This window comes from Aulostomus chinensis, chromosome 1 (assembly GCF_037954235.1).
Source record: "Aulostomus chinensis isolate RoL2024-O1b breed Wild chromosome 1, RoL_Achi_v1.0, whole genome shotgun sequence".
In the NCBI taxonomy this organism is placed as follows: Eukaryota; Metazoa; Chordata; class Actinopteri; order Syngnathiformes; family Aulostomidae; genus Aulostomus; species Aulostomus chinensis.
In genome coordinates this window covers 27,170,256-27,189,131 of record NC_141320.1, presented here as the reverse complement: position 1 = coordinate 27,189,131, position 18,876 = coordinate 27,170,256, and the positions used below count along the sequence as shown (strand labels likewise).

The 18,876-nt window shown below is 47.3% G+C and overlaps 1 long non-coding RNA gene across 2 annotated transcripts in view; it reads right to left on the bottom strand.

Moving 5' to 3' along the window:
• Positions 1–18,876, bottom strand: part of LOC147271013 (uncharacterized) — a 42,551-nt gene that overhangs the window by 14,847 nt on the left and 8,828 nt on the right. The window contains exon 1 of one of the 2 annotated variants that reach the window (XR_015115734.1): positions 8,002–8,220. The exons of the other annotated variant lie outside the window; for it this stretch is intronic. This is a non-coding gene — a long non-coding RNA (uncharacterized LOC147271013). Of the gene's footprint in view, positions 1–8,001; positions 8,221–18,876 lie in introns of those variants that run through there. 2 annotated transcript variants of the gene reach the window in all.

Sequence of the window (18,876 nt, the reverse complement as noted above, 5' to 3'; positions counted from 1 at the left end):
CTAATGAACTAAAAATGATGCTAACAGTAATGGAGTGAAACTTTCGAATAACGTCAAAATGATGCTGACAGTCATGGAGTAAGTGTTGCTACAAACCTCAAAATAATGCGACAGTGATGTCTGAAGAATTGCTAATAAACTCAAGATGATGCAAACAGTAATGTAGTGATAGTTGCTAAGAAACTCAGTGATGCTTACAGTAATGTAGTAAGAGTTTCGAATAACCTCAAAGTGATGCTGACAGTCATTTAGTAAGAGTTGCTCATGAACTCAATTCAGTGCTACAGTGATGTCGTGAGAATTGCTCATTAACTCAAAATGATGCTAACAGTAATGTAGTGATAGTTGCTAATAAACTCAAAGTGAAGCTGACAATAATGTAGTAAGAGTTGCTACGGTCCTTAAAATAATGCAACAATAATGCAGTAAGAGTTGCTACGAACCTCAAAATAATGTGATAGTAATGTCGTAAAAGTTGCTACGAACCTAAAAATATTGCGACAGTGATGTCGGAAGAACTGCTAATGATCTAAAAATGATGTGAAAGTGATGTAGTAAGAATTGCTAATAAACTCAAAATGATACTAACAGTAATGGAGTGAAAGTTTCGAATAACCTCAAAGTGATGCTGACAGTCATGTAGTAAGAGTTGCTACGAACCTCAAGATAATGCGACAGTAATGTAGTAAAAGTTGCTACGAACCTCAAAATATTGCGAATGTGATGTCGGAAGAATTGCTAATGAACTTAAAATGATGCTAACAGTAATGTAGTGATAGTTGCTAATCAACTCAGTGATGCTTACAGTAATGTAATAAGAGTTTCGAACAACCTCAAAGTGATTGTGACAGTCTTGTACTAAGAGTTGCTACGAACCTCAAAATAAGGTGACAGTGATGTCGGAAGAATTGCTAATGATCTCAAAATGATGCGACAGTGATGTCGTAAGAATTGCTAATGAACTCAAAATGATGCTAACTTTAATGGAGTGAAACTTTCGAATAACCTCAAAGTGATGCTGACAGTCATGTAGTAAGTGTTGCTACAAACCTCAAAAAAATGCGAAAGTAATGTTGTAAAAGTTGCTACGAACCTCAAAATATTGCGACAGTGATGTCGGAAGAATCGCTAATGAACTCAAGATGATGCTAACAGTAATGTAGTGAAAGTTGCTAAGAAACTCAGTGATGCTTACAGTAATGTAGTAAGAGTTTCGAACAACATCAAAGTGATGCTGACAGTCATTTAGTAAGAGTTGCTAATGAACTCAATTCAATGCTAAAGTGATGTCGTAAGAATTGCTCATGAACTCAAAATGATGCGAACAGTAATGTAGTGATAGTTGCTAATAAACTCAAAGTGATGCTGACAGTAATGTAGTAAGAGTTGCTACGAACCTTAAAATAATGCAACAATAATGTAGTAAGAGTTGCTAATGAACTCAATTCAATGCTACAGTGATGTCGTGAGAATTGCTCATGAACTCAAAATGATGCGAACAGTAATGTAGTGATAGTTGCTAATAAACTCAAAGTGATGCTGACAGTCATGTAGTAAGAGTTGCTACGAACCTCAAAATAATGTGACGGTGATGTCAGAAGAATTGCTAATGATCTCAAAATGATGCGACAGTGATTTAGTAACAATTGCTAATGAAATCAAAATGATGCTAAAAGTAATGGAGTGAACGTTCCGAATAACCTCAAAGTGATGCTGACAGTCATGTACTAAGAGTTGCTACGAACCTCAAAATAATGCGACAGTAATGCAGTAAAAGTTGCTATGAACCTCAAAATATTGCGACAGTGATGTCGGAAGAATTGCTAATGAACTAAAGATGATGCTAAAAGTAATGTAGTGATAGTTGCTAATCAAGTCAGTAATGCTTTCAGTAATGTAGTAAGTGTTTCGAAGAACCTCAAAGTGATGCTGACAGTCATGTAGTAAGAGTTGCTAAGAACCTCAAAATATTGCACGGGAATGTAGTAAAAGTTGCTACGAACCTCAAAATATTGCGACAGTGATGTCGGAAGAATTGCTCATGAACTTAAAATGATGCTAACAGTAATGTAGTGATAGTTGCTAATCAAGTCAGTGATGCTTACAGTAACGTAGTAAGTGTTTCGAATAACCTCAAAGTGATGCTGACAGTCATGTAGTAAGAGTTGCTACGAACCTCAAAATAATGCGACAGTGATGTCGGAAGAATTGCTAATGATCTCAAAATGATGCGACAGTGACGTAGTAAGAATTGCTAATGAACTCAAAATGATGCTAACAGTAATGGAGTGAACGTTTCGAATAACCTCAAAGTGATGCTGACAGTCATGTAGTAAGTGTTTCTACAAACCTCAAAAAAATGGGACAGTAATGTAGTAAAAGTTGCTACGAACCTCAAAATATTGCGACAGTGATGTCTGAAGAATTGCTAATAAACTCAAGATGATGCTAACAGTAATGTAGTGATAGTTGCTAAGAAACTCAGTGATGCTTACAGTAATGTAGTAAGAGTTGCTACGAACCTTAAAATAATGCAACAATAATGTAGTAAGAGTTGCTACGAACCTCAAAATAATGCGACAGTGATGTCGGAAGAATTGCTAAAGATCTCAAAGTGATGCGACAGTGATTTAGAAAGAAGTGCTCATGAACTCAAAATGATGCTAACTGTAATGGAGTGAACGTTTCGAATAACCTCAAAGTGATGCTGACAGTCTTGTACAAAGAGTTGCTACGAACCTCAAAATAATGCGACAGTGATGTCGGAAGAATTGCTAATGATCTCAAAATGATGCGACAGTGATGTAGTAAGAATTGCTAATGAACTCAAAATGATGCTAACAGTAATGGAGTGAAATTTTCGAATAACGTCAAAATGATGCTGACAGTCATGGAGTAAGTGTTGCTACAAACCTCAAAATAATGCGACAGTAATGTAGTAAAAGTTGCTACGAACCTCAAAATATTGCGACAGTGATGTCTGAAGAATTGCTAATAAACTCAAGATGATGTAAACAGTAATGTAGTGATAGTTCCTTAGAAACTCAGTGATGCTTACAGTAATGTAGTAAGAGTTTCGAACAACCTCAAAGTGATGGTGACAGTCATGTAGTAAGAGTTGCTACTAACCTCAAAATAATGCGGCAGTGATGTAAGAAGAATTGCTAATGAACTCAAAATGATGCGACAGTGATTAAGTAAGAATTGCTCATGAACTCAAAATGATGCTAACAGTAATGGAGTGAACATTTCGAATAACCTCAAAGTGATGCTGACAGTCATGTCGTAAGAGTTGCTACGAACCTAAAAAAAAAAGCGACAGTGATGTCGGAAGAATTGCTAATGATCTCAAAATGATGCGACAGTGATGCAGTTAGAATTGCGAATGAACTCAAAATGATGCGAACAGTAATGGAGTGAAAGTTTCGAAGAACCTGAAAGTGATGCTGACAGTCATGTTGTAAGTGTTGCTACGAACCTCAAAATGATGCAAACAGTAAAGTAGTAAGAGTTGCTTCGAACCTCAAAATAATGCGACAGTGATGTCAGAAGAATTGGTAATGAACTCAAGAAGATGCTAAAAATAACGTAGTGATAGTTGCTAATGAACTCAGTGATGCTTAAAGTAATGTAGTAAGAGTTTTGAACAACCTCAAAGTGATTCTGACAGTCATGTAGTAAGGGTTGCTACGGACCTTAAAAAATGCAACAGTAAAGTAGTAGGAGTTGCTTCGAACCTCAAAATAATGCGACAGTGATGTCGTAAGAATTGCTAATGAACACAAGATGATGCTAACTATAATGTGGTGATAGTTGCTAATGAACTCAGTGATGCTGACAGTAATGTAATAAGAGTTGCTACGAACCTCAAAATAATGCGACAGTGATTGGAGAAGAATTGCTAATGATCTCAAAATGATGCGACAGTGATGTAGTAAGTGTTTCGAACAACCTCAAAGTGATGCTGACGGTCATGTAGTAAGAGTAGCTACGAACCTCAAAATAATGCGACAGTGATGTAGTAAAAGTTGCTGCGAACCTCAAAATATTGCGACAGTGATGTCGGATGAATTTCTAATGAACTCAAAATGATGGTAACAGTAATGTAGTGATAGTTGCGAATCAACTCAGTGATGCTTACAGTATTGTAGTAAGAGTTTCGAACAACCTCAAAGTGATTATGACGGTCATGTAGTAAGAGTTGCTACGGACCTTAAAAAATGCAACAGTAAAGTAGTAAGAGTTGCTTCGAATCTCAAAATTAGACGACAGTGATGTCAAAAGAATTGTTTATGATCTCAAACTGATGGGACAGTGATGTCGTAAGAATTGCTTATGAACTCAAAATGATGCTAACAGTAATGTAGTGATAGTTGCTAATAACCTCGAAATGATGCTAACAGTAATGTAGTGAAAGTTGCGAATAACCTAAAAATGATGCTGAGAGTCATGTAGTAAGAGTTGCTAATAACCTTTAAATAATGCAACAGTAATGTAGTAAAAGTTGCTACGAACCTCAAAATAATGCGACAGTGATGTCAGAAGAATTGCTAATGATCTCAAAATGATGCGACAGTGATGGAGTGAAAGTTTCGAATAACCTCAGAATGATGCTGATGGTCATGTAGTAAGAGTTGCTACGAACCTCAAAATAATGCTACAGTAATGTCATAAAAGTTTCTGCGAACCTCAAAATATTGCGACAGTGATGTCGGAAGAATTGCTAATGAACTCAAAATGATGCTAACAGTAATGGAGTAAACGTTTCGAATAACCTCAAAGTGATGCTGACAGTCATGTAGTAAGAGTTGCTACGAACTTCAAAAAAATGCGACAGTGTGTCGGAAAAATTGCGAATGAACTAAAAATGATGCTAAAAGTAATGGAGTGAAAGTTGCTATTCAACTCAGTGATGCTTACAATAATGTAGTAAGAGTTGCTACGAACCTCAAAAAAAAAATGCGACAGTGATGTCGGAAGAATTGCTAATGATCTCAAAATGATGCTAACAGTAATGGAGTGAAAGTTTCGAATAACCTGAAAGTGATGCTGACAGTCATGTTGTAAGTGTTGCTACGAACCTCAAAATAAGGCGACAGTAATGAAGTAAAAGTTGCTACGAACCTCAAAATATTGCGACAGTGATGTAGGAAGAATTGCTAATGAACTCAAAATGATGCTAACAGTAATGTAGTGATAGTTGCTAATCAACTCAGTGATGCTTACAGTAATGTAGAAAGTGTTTCGAACAACATCAAAGTGATGATGATAGTCATGTAGTAAGAGTTGCTTCGAACCTCAAAATAATGCGACAGTGATGTCAGAAGAATTGGTAATGATCTCAAACTGATGGGACAGTGATGTCGTAAGAATTGCTAATGAACTCAAGATGATGCTAACAATAATGTAGTGATAGTTGCTAATGAACTCAGTGATGCTTTCAGTAATGTAGTAAGAGTTTCGAACAACCTCAAAGTGATGCTGACAGTCATGTAGTTACAGTTGCTACTAACCTCAGTTTAATGCTACAGTGATGTCTATGAATTGCGAATAAACTTAAAATGATGCTAACAGTAATGTAGTGATAGTTGCTAATAAACTCAAAGTGATGCTGACAGTAATGAAGTAAGAGTTGCTACGAACCTTTAAATAATGCAACAGTAATGTAGTAAGAGTTGCTACGAACCTCAAAATAATGCGACAGTGATGTCGGAAGAATTGCTAATGATCTCGAAATAATGCGACAGTGATGTAGTAAGAATTGCTAATGAACTCAAAATGATGCTAACAGTAATGGAGTGAACGTTTCGAATAACCTCAAAGTGATGCTGACAGTCATGTAGTAAGAGTTGCTACGAACCTCAAAAAAATGCGACAGTGTGTCGGAAGAATTGCTAATGAACTCAAAATGATGCTAACAGTAATATAGTGATAGTTGCTAATCAACTCAGTGATGCTTACAGTAATGTAGTAAGTGTTTCGAACAACCTCAAAGTGATGCTGACAGTCATGTAGTAAGAGTTGCTACGCACCTAAAAATAATGTGACAGTGATGTCAGAAGAATTGCTAAAGATCTCAAAATAATGTGACAGTGATGTCAGAAGAATTGCTCATGATCTCAAAATGATGCAACAGTAATGTAGTAAGAGTTGCTAAGAACCTCAAAATAATGCGACAGTAATGTCGTAAAAGTTGCTACGAACCTCAAAATATTGCGAAAGTCATGTCAGAGGAATTGGTAATGAACTCAAAATGATGCTCACAGTAATGTAGTGATAATTGCTAATCAACTCAGTGATGCTTACAGTAATGTAGTAAGTTTTTCGAACAACCTCAAAGTGATGCTGACAGTCATGTAGTAAGTGTTTTGAACAACCTAAAAGTGATGCTGACAGTCATGTAGTAAGAGTTGCTACGAACCTCAAAATAATGCAACAGTGATGTCAGAAGAATTGCTAATGATCTCAAAATGATGCTACAGTGATTTAGTAAGAATTGCTAATGAACTCAAAATGATGCAAAAAGTAATGTAGTGATAGTTCCTCATAAACTCAGTGATGCTTACAGTAATGTAGTAAGAGTTTCGAATAACCTCAAAGTGATGCTGACAGTCATTAGGAAGAGTTGCTAATGAACTCAATTCAATGCTACAGTGATGTCCAAAGACTTGATCATGATATCAAAATGATGCGACAGTGATGTAGTGAAAGTTGCCAATAAACTCAAAGTGATGCTGAAAGTCATGTAGTAAGAGTTGCTACTAACCTCAAAATAATGCAACAGTAATGTAATAAGAGTTGCTACGAACCTCCGAATAATGCGACAGTGATGTCGAAAGAATTGCTAATGATCCCAAAATGATGTGACAGTGATGTAGTAAGAATTGCTAATGAACTCAAAATGATGCTAACAGTAATGGAGTGAAAGTTTCGAATAACCTCAGACTGATGCTGACAGTCATGTAGGAAGAGTTGCTACGAACCTCAAAATAATGCGACAGTTATTTCGTAAGAATTGCTAATAAACTCTAAATGATGCTGACGGTAATGGAGGAAGAGTTGAAACTAACCTCAAAATGATGCTACAGTAATGTCGTAAGAATTGCTATTAAATTCAAAATGATGCTAACAGTAATGTAGAGATAGTTCCTAATAAACTCAGTGATGCTTACAGTAATGTAGTAAGAGTTGCTTCGAACCTCAAAATAATGCTACAGTGATGTGGTAAGAATTGCTAATGAACTCAAAATGATGCTAACAGTAATGTGGTGAAAGTTGCCAATGAACTCAAAGTGATGCTGACAGTAATGTAGTAAGAGTTGCTACGAACCTTAAAATAATGCAACAGTAATGTAGTAAGAGTTGCTACGAACCTCAAAATAATGCGACAGTGATTTTTGGAAGAATTGCTAATGAACTCAAAATGATGCTAACAGTAATGGAGTGAAAGTTTCAAGTGACCTCAAAGTGATGCTTACAGTCATGTAGTAAGAGTTGCTACTAACCTCTAAATAATGCAACAGTAATGTAGTAAGAGTTGCGACGAACCTCCAAATAATGCGACAGTGATGTCGGAAGAATTGCTAATGATCTCAAAATGATGCGACAGTGATGTAGTGAAAGTTTCGAATAATCTCAAAGTGATGCTGACAGTCATGTACTAAGAGCTGCTACGAACCTCAAAATGATGCGACAGTGATGTCAGAAGAATTGCTAATGAACTCAAAATGATGCTAACAGTAATGTCGTGAAAGTTGCGAGTAACCTAAAAATGATGCTGAGAGTCATGTAGTAAGAGTTGCTAATAACCTCAAAATAATGTGACAGTGATGTCGGAAGAATTGCTAATGAACTCAAAATGATGCTCACAGTAATGTCGTGATAGTTGCTAATAACCTCGAAATGATGCTAACAGTAATGTAGTGAAAGTTGCGAGTAACCTAAAAATGATGCTGAGAGTCATGTAGTAAGAGTTGCTAATAACCTCGAAACGATGCTTACAGTGATGTAGTAAGAGTTGAAACTAGAACAAGAAACTGTCCTCTGATGGTTGGACAGGTTGGTTTGGTCCGTCCTCTCACTCATCATTAAAAGCCCTTATTCCTCATCATTCATCCAATCTGACACTCATGTCTGCAGTGGGGAATCCCCAGCAGCCCGCGGCCCACATGTGGCAGTCTCGGCCAATCACGTGGGGCCTGCAGCGGCACCGACCACCAAATGACTCGCAGGTTTCACTCTCAGCTCCAACCTCATGGCAGGCACAAGGCAGGGCGCCGTTGTTGAAGAGAGCCCAAGAGACACAGCTGAGCTGAGACAGAATGGAGACGAAGGACAGGAGGGATGATAGAGAAAAAGGAAACGTTAGCGAGACATTTTAGGAAAATTAGTTTAGTGGGGAAAAGGTTCTTAGCCAAACTTGCTAAATGGAAGGACAACAAAAAACAAAGATCTTCAAAAGAAAATTAGCACAAAATGAAACCCTGCAAGAGAAAGTAAATCAAGAACTAAATATTCTTGAGGCTCAGGTCTTTAGTTCCAATGCTTGTAAATGACATCTGAATGCATTCACAACCCAAATCTGAGCAGACAGAAGCGTCCCAGTCAGGCCCAGTTTAGTTCCTCTAGAACATTCAGGGATACAGAACATGGACCAACTCAGGCTGAGAGACACCGACTTGACATGAAAGCTGTTGAGGCCACAGTTGCTGATGAAGTGGTCAGATTTCTCCAGTGGTTCTTGGTTCAGGGAGCTGGAGCTGGAGCTGCTCTCAGGCACCACCAGGACGTGATCCTGGAGAGACAGAAGGAAGAAGTCCAGGCCTGACAGAGGAGAAGGAGGCACAGAGTAGAAACAGCAGATACGTGTGGGGAAAGGGAGAGGGTATCAGTCCAGCAGAGGAGCAGGAAACCTACCACCACAGGGCTCTGCCTGCAGGAACCTGCAGGTGAGGAGGACCTGGTGGTCCGGCACATCCAGAATGATCTGGTTTTCAGACACCGGCACGTTTCGGCAGCCGTAAGCGTGGGGACAGAAGGAGGCGTTGGCGTGGCCTGAAAGACACAAACAACCATCTCCATTTGAATGTTTCTCAAACAGCCGGAGCAGGAAAGCTAAGATGAATCAAAGATCCTCCACCCTGCCAGATCCGACCCTGGTAATGTAGACCTGCACAGGGTGGGTGGGGTGGAGCAGCTGGTGGTGGTGGAGGATGAAGACGTATCTGCCCAAAGCCTGGACACGGTGGAGTCCACCGCAGCGTTCTGAGTAGAAGGATGAGAGCGATGTTCAATGGTACATGTTTTCTTTCCTGAACCGCCGATGTTTCCAATCACGAATCTCAGTCATGAGATTTGAACATCATGGAGGAGTTCAAAAGTGTCAAACTGGGCCGGTCTCCATTTTATGAGTCCAGAGACCGAGGATAAAACTACAAGTCCCTGGTTCAGATTTGACTTGTCTGAATCCAAACACAGCAGCGTTCTTCCACCAGGCCAGATGAGTTGATCATGATAACAAGATATCTTCATGCTACTACAACACACAAACTCATCACAAGAAAAGACTTCATGGTGGAACAACAAATCTCCTCTCAATGGGAAAAACATTGAGTTGAACAATCAACTTTTCCATGATGACATGGAGAGCTTGGCAGCAGCAGCAGGCTTCCATTGGGGGCTGATATGCCAGCTCCACTTAGCCTTCTTTGGAATGGTTTCATCTGGAGTGATGCTGTTATTGAGACCTTTTATCTGGAACAACACCACCTGCATTGGAACTGAGGACTTCAACAGATGCAGATGTTGACCCAGAATAAATCTAAATATTCCAGATGTGTTAAATCAATCCAGCAGCGGTGGTGGGAGCGTCGTAAACTCACTCACTCAGCAGCCGTCAGCCTCCGTACCTGCACGGAGTCCAGCCTGATGTGGTCTCTGTTGTCTGCTCCCAGAGGTGGTCTGTCACCTCTGAACCAGGGGGCTCATCTCTCTGGTGGGAGGGCAGTGGAGGAGCTGCAGCGGAGGAGGCCAGGATGGGCTCCTGGAGGAGGAGCTCTGGCCCTCCTTCAGCACCAGCCAGTGGGAGGGAGTTTGGAAACGTGAGGGGACACAGGAGGAGCTACAGGGGGAGGGAAGGTGGATCAGAACCCTTCTAACAAGAGCGCTGAGGGGACACAGGAGGAGCTACAGGGGGAGGGAAGGTGGATCAGAACCATTCTCACAAGAGCGCTGAGGGGACACAGGAGGAGCTACAGGGGGAGGGAAGGTGGATCAGAACCGTTCTCACAAGAGCGCTGAGGGGACACAGGAGGAGCTACAGGGGGATGGAAGCTGGATCAGAACTGTTCAAACAAGAGCGCCGAGGGGACACTGAAGGAGCTACAGGGGGAAGGAAGGTGGATCAGAACCCTTCCAACAAGAGCGCTGAGGGGACACAGGAGGAGCTACAGGGGAAGGGAAGGTGGATCAGAACTGTTCTAACAAGAGCGCTGAGGGGACACAGGAGGAGCTACAGGGGAAGGGAAGGTGGATCAGAACCGTTCTAACAAGAGCGCTGAGGGGACACTGGAGGAGCTACAGGGGGAAGGAAGGTGGATCAGAACCCTTCCAACAAGAGCGCTGAGGGGACACAGGAGGAGCTACAGGGGGAGGGAAGGTGGATCCGAACCGTTCTAACAAGAGCGCTGAGGGGACACAGGAGGAGCTACAGGGGGAGGGAAGGTGGATCAGAACCGTTCTAACAAGAGCCCTGAGGGGACACAGGAGGAGCTACAGGGGGAGGGAAGGTGTATCAGAACCGTTCTAACAAGAGCGCTGAGGGGACACAGGAGGAGCTACAGGGGGAGGGAAGGTGGATCAGAACTGTTCTAACAAGAGCCTGAGGGGACACAGGAGGAGCTACAGGGGGAGGGAAGGTGGATCAGAACCGTTCTAATGAGAGCGCTGAGGGGACACAGGAGGAGCTACAGGGGGAGGGAAGGTGGATCAGAACCGTTCTAACAAGAGCGCTGAGGGGACACAGGAGGAGCTACAGGGGGAGGGAAGGTGGATCAGAACCGTTCCAACAAGAGCACTGAGGGGACACAGGAGGAGCTACAGGGGGAGGGAAGGTGGATCAGAACCGTTCTCACAAGAGCGCTGAGAGGACACAGGAGGAGCTACAGGGGGAGGGAAGGTGGATCAGAACCATTCTCACAAGAGCGCTGAGGGGACACAGGAGGAGCTACAGGGGGAGGGAAGGTGGATCAGAACCGTTCTCACAAGAGCGCCGAGGGGACACAGGAGGAGCTACAGGGGGAGGGAAGGTGGATCAGAACCGTTCTAATGAGAGCGCTGAGGGGACACAGGAGGAGCTACAGGGGGAGGGAAGGTGGATCAGAACCGTTCTAACAAGAGCGCTGAGGGGACACAGGAGGAGCTACAGGGGGAGGGAAGGTGGATCAGAACTGTTCTAACAAGAGCGCTGAGGGGACACTGGAGGAGCTACAGGGGGAAGGAAGGTGGATCAGAACCCTTCCAACAAGAGCGCTGAGGGGACACAGGAGGAGCTACAGGGGGAGGGAAGGTGGATCCGAACCGTTCTAACAAGAGCGCTGAGGGGACACAGGAGGAGCTACAGGGGGAGGGAAGGTGGATCAGAACCGTTCTAACAAGAGCCCTGAGGGGACACAGGAGGAGCTACAGGGGGAGGGAAGGTGTATCAGAACCGTTCTAACAAGAGCGCTGAGGGGACACAGGAGGAGCTACAGGGGGAGGGAAGGTGGATCAGAACTGTTCTAACAAGAGCCTGAGGGGACACAGGAGGAGCTACAGGGGGAGAGAAGGTGGATCAGAACCGTTCTAACAAGAGCGCTGAGGGGACACAGGAGGAGCTACAGGGGGAGGGAAGGTGGATCAGAACTGTTCTAACAAGAGCCTGAGGGGACACAGGAGGAGCTACAGGGGGAGGGAAGGTGGATCAGAACCGTTCTAATGAGAGCGCTGAGGGGACACAGGAGGAGCTACAGGGGGAGGGAAGGTGGATCAGAACCGTTTTAACAAGAGCGCTGAGGGGACACAGGAGGAGCTACAGGGGGAGGGAAGGTGGATCAGAACCGTTCCAACAAGAGCACTGAGGGGACACAGGAGGAGCTACAGGGGGAGAGAAGGTGGATCAGAACCGTTCTCACAAGAGCGCTGAGAGGACACAGGAGGAGCTACAGGGGGAGGGAAGGTGGATCAGAACCATTCTCACAAGAGCGCTGAGGGGACACAGGAGGAGCTACAGGGGGAGGGAAGGTGGATCAGAACCGTTCTCACAAGAGCGCTGAGGGGACACAGGAGGAGCTACAGGGGGAGGGAAGGTGGATCAGAACCGTTCTAATGAGAGCGCTGAGGGGACACAGGAGGAGCTACAGGGGGAGGGAAGGTGGATCAGAACCGTTCTAACAAGAGCGCTGAGGGGACACAGGAGGAGCTACAGGGGGAGGGAAGGTGGATCAGAACCGTTCCAACAAGAGCACTGAGGGGACACAGGAGGAGCTACAGGGGGAGGGAAGGTGGATCAGAACCGTTCTCACAAGAGCGCTGAGAGGACACAGGAGGAGCTACAGGGGGAGGGAAGGTGGATCAGAACCATTCTCACAAGAGCGCTGAGGGGACACAGGAGGAGCTACAGGGGGAGGGAAGGTGGATCAGAACCGTTCTCACAAGAGCGCTGAGGGGACACAGGAGGAGCTACAGGGGGATGGAAGCTGGATCAGAACTGTTCAATTAAGAGCGCCGAGGGGACACTGGAGGAGCTACAGGGGGAAGGAAGGTGGATCAGAACCCTTCCAACAAGAGCGCTGAGGGGACACAGGAGGAGCTACAGGGGAAGGGAAGGTGGATCAGAACCGTTCTAACAAGAGCGCCGAGGGGACACTGGAGGAGCTACAGGGGGAAGGAAGGTGGATCAGAACCCTTCCAACAAGAGCGCTGAGGGGACACAGGAGGAGCTACAGGGGGAGGGAAGGTGGATCAGAACTGTTCTAACAAGAGCCTGAGGGGACACAGGAGGAGCTACAGGGGGAGGGAAGGTGGATAAGAACTGTTCTAACAAGAGCCTGAGGGGACACAGGAGGAGCTACAGGGGGAGGGAAGGTGGATCAGAACCGTTCTAATGAGAGCGCTGAGGGGACACAGGAGGAGCTACAGGGGGAGGGAAGGTGGATCAGAACCGTTCTAACAAGAGCGCTGAGGGGACACAGGAGGAGCTACAGGGGGAGGGAAGGTGGATCAGAACCGTTCCAACAAGAGCGCTGAGGGGACACAGGAGGAGCTACAGGGGAGGGAAGGTGGATCAGAACCGTTCTAACAAGAGCGCTGAGAGGACACAGGAGGAGCTACAGGGGGAGGGAAGGTGGATCAGAACCATTCTCACAAGAGCGCTGAGGGGACACAGGAGGAGCTACAGGGGGAGGGAAGGTGGATCAGAACCGTTCTCACAAGAGCGCTGAGGGGACACAGGAGGAGCTACAGGGGGATGGAAGCTGGATCAGAACTGTTCAATTAAGAGCGCCGAGGGGACACTGGAGGAGCTACAGGGGGAAGGAAGGTGGATCAGAACCCTTCCAACAAGAGCGCTGAGGGGACACAGGAGGAGCTACAGGGGAAGGGAAGGTGGATCAGAACCGTTCTAACAAGAGCGCCGAGGGGACACTGGAGGAGCTACAGGGGGAAGGAAGGTGGATCAGAACCCTTCCAACAAGAGCGCTGAGGGAACACAGGAGGAGCTACAGGGGGAGGGAAGGTGGATCAGAACTGTTCTAACAAGAGCCTGAGGGGACACAGGAGGAGCTACAGGGGGAGGGAAGGTGGATCAGAACCGTTCTAACAAGAGCGCTGAGGGGACACAGGAGGAGCTACAGGGGGAGGGAAGGTGGATCAGAACTGTTCTAACAAGAGCCTGAGGGGACACAGGAGGAGCTACAGGGGGAGGGAAGGTGGATCAGAACCATTCTAATGAGAGCGCTGAGGGGACACAGGAGGAGCTACAGGGGGAGGGAAGGTGGATCAGAACCGTTCTAACAAGAGCGCTGAGGGGAAAGAGGAGGAGCTACAGGGGGAGGGAAGGTGGATCAGAACCGTTCCAACAAGAGCGCTGAGGGGACACAGGAGGAGCTACAGGGGGAGGGAAGGTGGATCAGAACCGTTCTAACAAGAGCGCTGAGAGGACACAGGAGGAGCTACAGGGGGAGGGAAGGTGGATCAGAACCGTTCTAACAAGAGCCCTGAGGGGACACAGGAGGAGCTACAGGGGGAGGGAAGGTGGATCGGAACCGTTCTAACAAGAGCGCTGAGGGGACAGAGGAGGAGCTACAGGGGGAGGGAAGGTGGATCAGAACCGTTCTAACAAGAGCGCTGAGGGGTCACTGGAGGAGCTACAGGGGAAGGGAAGGTGGATCAGAACCGTTCTAACAAGAGCGCTGAGGGGACACAGGAGGAGCTACAGGGGGAGGGAAGGTGTATCAGAACCGTTCTAACAAGAGCGCTGAGGGGACACAGGAGGAGCTACAGGGGGAGGGAAGGTGGATCAGAACTGTTCTAACAAGAGCCTGAGGGGACACAGGAGGAGCTACAGGGGGAGGTAAGGTGGATCAGAACCGTTCTAATGAGAGCGCTGAGGGGACACAGGAGGAGCTACAGGGGGAGGGAAGGTGGATCAGAACCGTTCTAACAAGAGCGCTGAGGGGACACAGGAGGAGCTACAGGGGGAGGGAAGGTGGATCAGAACCGTTCCAACAAGAGCACTGAGGGGACACAGGAGGAGCTACAGGGGGAGGGAAGGTGGATCAGAACCGTTCTCACAAGAGCGCTGAGAGGACACAGGAGGAGCTACAGGGGGAGGGAAGGTGGATCAGAACCATTCTCACAAGAGCGCTGAGGGGACACAGGAGGAGCTACAGGGGGAGGGAAGGTGGATCAGAACCGTTCTCACAAGAGCGCTGAGGGGACACAGGAGGAGCTACAGGGGGAGGGAAGGTGGATCAGAACCGTTCTAATGAGAGCGCTGAGGGGACACAGGAGGAGCTACAGGGGGAGGGAAGGTGGATCAGAACTGTTCTAACAAGAGCCTGAGGGGACACAGGAGGAGCTACAGGGGGAGGGAAGGTGGATCAGAACCGTTCTCACAAGAGCGCTGAGGGGACACAGGAGGAGCTACAGGGGGAGGGAAGGTGGATCAGAACCGTTCTAATGAGAGCGCTGAGGGGACACAGGAGGAGCTACAGGGGGAGGGAAGGTGGATCAGAACCGTTCTAACAAGAGCGCTGAGGGGACACAGGAGGAGCTACAGGGGGAGGGAAGGTGGATCAGAACCGTTCCAACAAGAGCACTGAGGGGACACAGGAGGAGCTACAGGGGGAGGGAAGGTGGATCAGAACCGTTCCAACAAGAGCACTGAGGGGACACAGGAGGAGCTACAGGGGGAGGGAAGGTGGATCAGAACCGTTCTCACAAGAGCGCTGAGAGGACACAGGAGGAGCTACAGGGGGAGGGAAGGTGGATCAGAACCATTCTCACAAGAGCGCTGAGGGGACACAGGAGGAGCTACAGGGGGAGGGAAGGTGGATCAGAACCGTTCTCACAAGAGCGCTGAGGGGACACAGGAGGAGCTACAGGGGGATGGAAGCTGGATCAGAACTGTTCAATTAAGAGCGCCGAGGGGACACTGGAGGAGCTACAGGGGGAAGGAAGGTGGATCAGAACCCTTCCAACAAGAGCGCTGAGGGGACACAGGAGGAGCTACAGGGGAAGGGAAGGTGGATCAGAACCGTTCTAACAAGAGCGCCGAGGGGACACTGGAGGAGCTACAGGGGGAAGGAAGGTGGATCAGAACCCTTCCAACAAGAGCGCTGAGGGGACACAGGAGGAGCTACAGGGGGAGGGAAGGTGGATCAGAACTGTTCTAACAAGAGCCTGAGGGGACACAGGAGGAGCTACAGGGGGAGGGAAGGTGGATCAGAACTGTTCTAACAAGAGCCTGAGGGGACACAGGAGGAGCTACAGGGGGAGGGAAGGTGGATCAGAACCGTTCTAATGAGAGCGCTGAGGGGACACAGGAGGAGCTACAGGGGGAGGGAAGGTGGATCAGAACCGTTCTAACAAGAGCGCTGAGGGGACACAGGAGGAGCTACAGGGGGAGGGAAGGTGGATCAGAACCGTTCCAACAAGAGCGCTGAGGGGACACAGGAGGAGCTACAGGGGGAGGGAAGGTGGATCAGAACCGTTCTAACAAGAGCGCTGAGAGGACACAGGAGGAGCTACAGGGGGAGGGAAGGTGGATCAGAACCATTCTCACAAGAGCGCTGAGGGGACACAGGAGGAGCTACAGGGGGAGGGAAGGTGGATCAGAACCGTTCTCACAAGAGCGCTGAGGGGACACAGGAGGAGCTACAGGGGGATGGAAGCTGGATCAGAACTGTTCAATTAAGAGCGCCGAGGGGACACTGGAGGAGCTACAGGGGGAAGGAAGGTGGATCAGAACCCTTCCAACAAGAGCGCTGAGGGGACACAGGAGGAGCTACAGGGGAAGGGAAGGTGGATCAGAACCGTTCTAACAAGAGCGCCGAGGGGACACTGGAGGAGCTACAGGGGGAAGGAAGGTGGATCAGAACCCTTCCAACAAGAGCGCTGAGGGGACACAGGAGGAGCTACAGGGGGAGGGAAGGTGGATCAGAACTGTTCTAACAAGAGCCTGAGGGGACACAGGAGGAGCTACAGGGGGAGGGAAGGTGGATCAGAACCGTTCTAACAAGAGCGCTGAGGGGACACAGGAGGAGCTACAGGGGGAGGGAAGGTGGATCAGAACTGTTCTAACAAGAGCCTGAGGGGACACAGGAGGAGCTACAGGGGGAGGGAAGGTGGATCAGAACCGTTCTAATGAGAGCGCTGAGGGGACACAGGAGGAGCTACAGGGGGAGGGAAGGTGGATCAGAACCGTTCTAACAAGAGCGCTGAGGGGACAGAGGAGGAGCTACAGGGGGAGGGAAGGTGGATCAGAACCGTTCCAACAAGAGCGCTGAGGGGACACAGGAGGAGCTACAGGGGGAGGGAAGGTGGATCAGAACTGTTCTAACAAGAGCCTGAGGGGACACAGGAGGAGCTACAGGGGGAGGGAAGGTGGATCAGAACTGTTCTAACAAGAGCCTGAGGGGACACAGGAGGAGCTACAGGGGGAGGGAAGGTGGATCAGAACCGTTCTAACAAGAGCGCTGAGGGGTCACTGGAGGAGCTACAGGGGAAGGGAAGGTGGATCAGAACCGTTCTAACAAGAGGGCTGAGGGGACAGAGGAGGAGCTACAGGGGGAGGGAAGGTGGATCAGAACCGTTCTAACAAGAGCGCTGAGGGGACACAGGAGGAGCTACAGGGGGAGGGAAGGTGGATCCGAACCGTTCTAACAAGAGCGCTGAGAGGACACAGGAGGAGCTACAGGGGGAGGTAAGGTGGATCAGAACCGTTCTAACAAGAGCGCTGAGGGGACACAGGAGGAGCTACAGGGGGAGGGAAGGTGGATCAGAACCGTTCTAACAAGAGCGCTGAGGGGACACAGGGGGAGGGAAAGTGGATCAGAACCGTTCTAAAAAGAGCGCTGTCCCACTGATGTTCCTCACCAGAATCCTCCTGTCAGGGGGGAACCGTCCATGGGTGCTGATGCAGCGGACTGAAGGTTCAACGTAGTCCATGCTGAACTGGTCTTTCGGCACCAGGTGGACTTTGTGCTAAAAACAGCAGAAAAAAAAGACAAAAAGGGGAGAATTTTAACAAAAGTATGCAAATGAGCTGAAGATCAAAATAAAAAAAGTAAATCAAGGTTTTTTTCAAATGATTGCCAGCTATTTAGCTAAGAGAAGGACAAATGTCAATCAAGATGTCAGAACTGGCTTCTGGTCAAGGGAACCATGGAGATGCTAACTTCCTGTTGGACTATCAGGGTGTCTCATCCCTGACATGCTAACTTCCTGTTGGACGATAAGCGTGTCTCATCCCTGACATGCTAACCTCCTGTAGGACTATCAGGGTGTCTCATCCCTGACATGCTAACTTCCTGTTGGACTATAAGCGTGTCTCATCCCTGACATGCTAACTTCCTGTTGGACGATAAGCGTGTCTCATCCCTGACATGCTAACTTCCTGTTGGACAATCAGCGTGTCTCATCCCTGACATGCTAACTTCCTGTTGGACGATAAGCGTGTCAAATCCATGACATGCTAACTTCCTGTTGGACTATAAAGCCTGATGTAAGCCTGATTTATGCTTCTGTGTCGAGTAGTATTCGTACCTACGCCGTCGACGCAGACCCTACGCCGTAGCCTGAAACGCGCCTCCAAAAAATCCTGCTTACGCATCGCGTCGACGCGTGGTGACGTCAACGTCGAGGACTGTGATTGGTCCCGCTCAGAACGTTATTTCCGGTTCAGTCGCGGCACAGCAACACCACCATTTTCAAAGTTTCTGTGGTGAAAGCTCCAAGAAAAAATGGACCAAGCTGAAGAAAGGATGATCGAGGAGGTGCTCAAGTACGACCACCTCTACAACTCCTCTTCGCGGCACTACAAAGACTGACAAATGGCCAACAATTGTTGTCTGTGACCGGAAGAAAAGCAAGGAATCCGACAAGAGCCCGTAAACAATAAAGACAAAGCCACACCCCCTAGCGGCTTGGCGGTGAATTGCAGAGCAACGCGTTCCCTCGACTCAGAATAAACCAGGCTTTCCAGTCGCACGTGTTTTACCCCCGTGCCAGATAAGGACCCCCATCGGGCTGTGCCACCCTGGAGGGAGCGCCTCTCACAGTCAGTCAGCGGAACCATGCGGATCCGGGCCGGAGCTGTGGGAAGGAGCGCCAATTGTA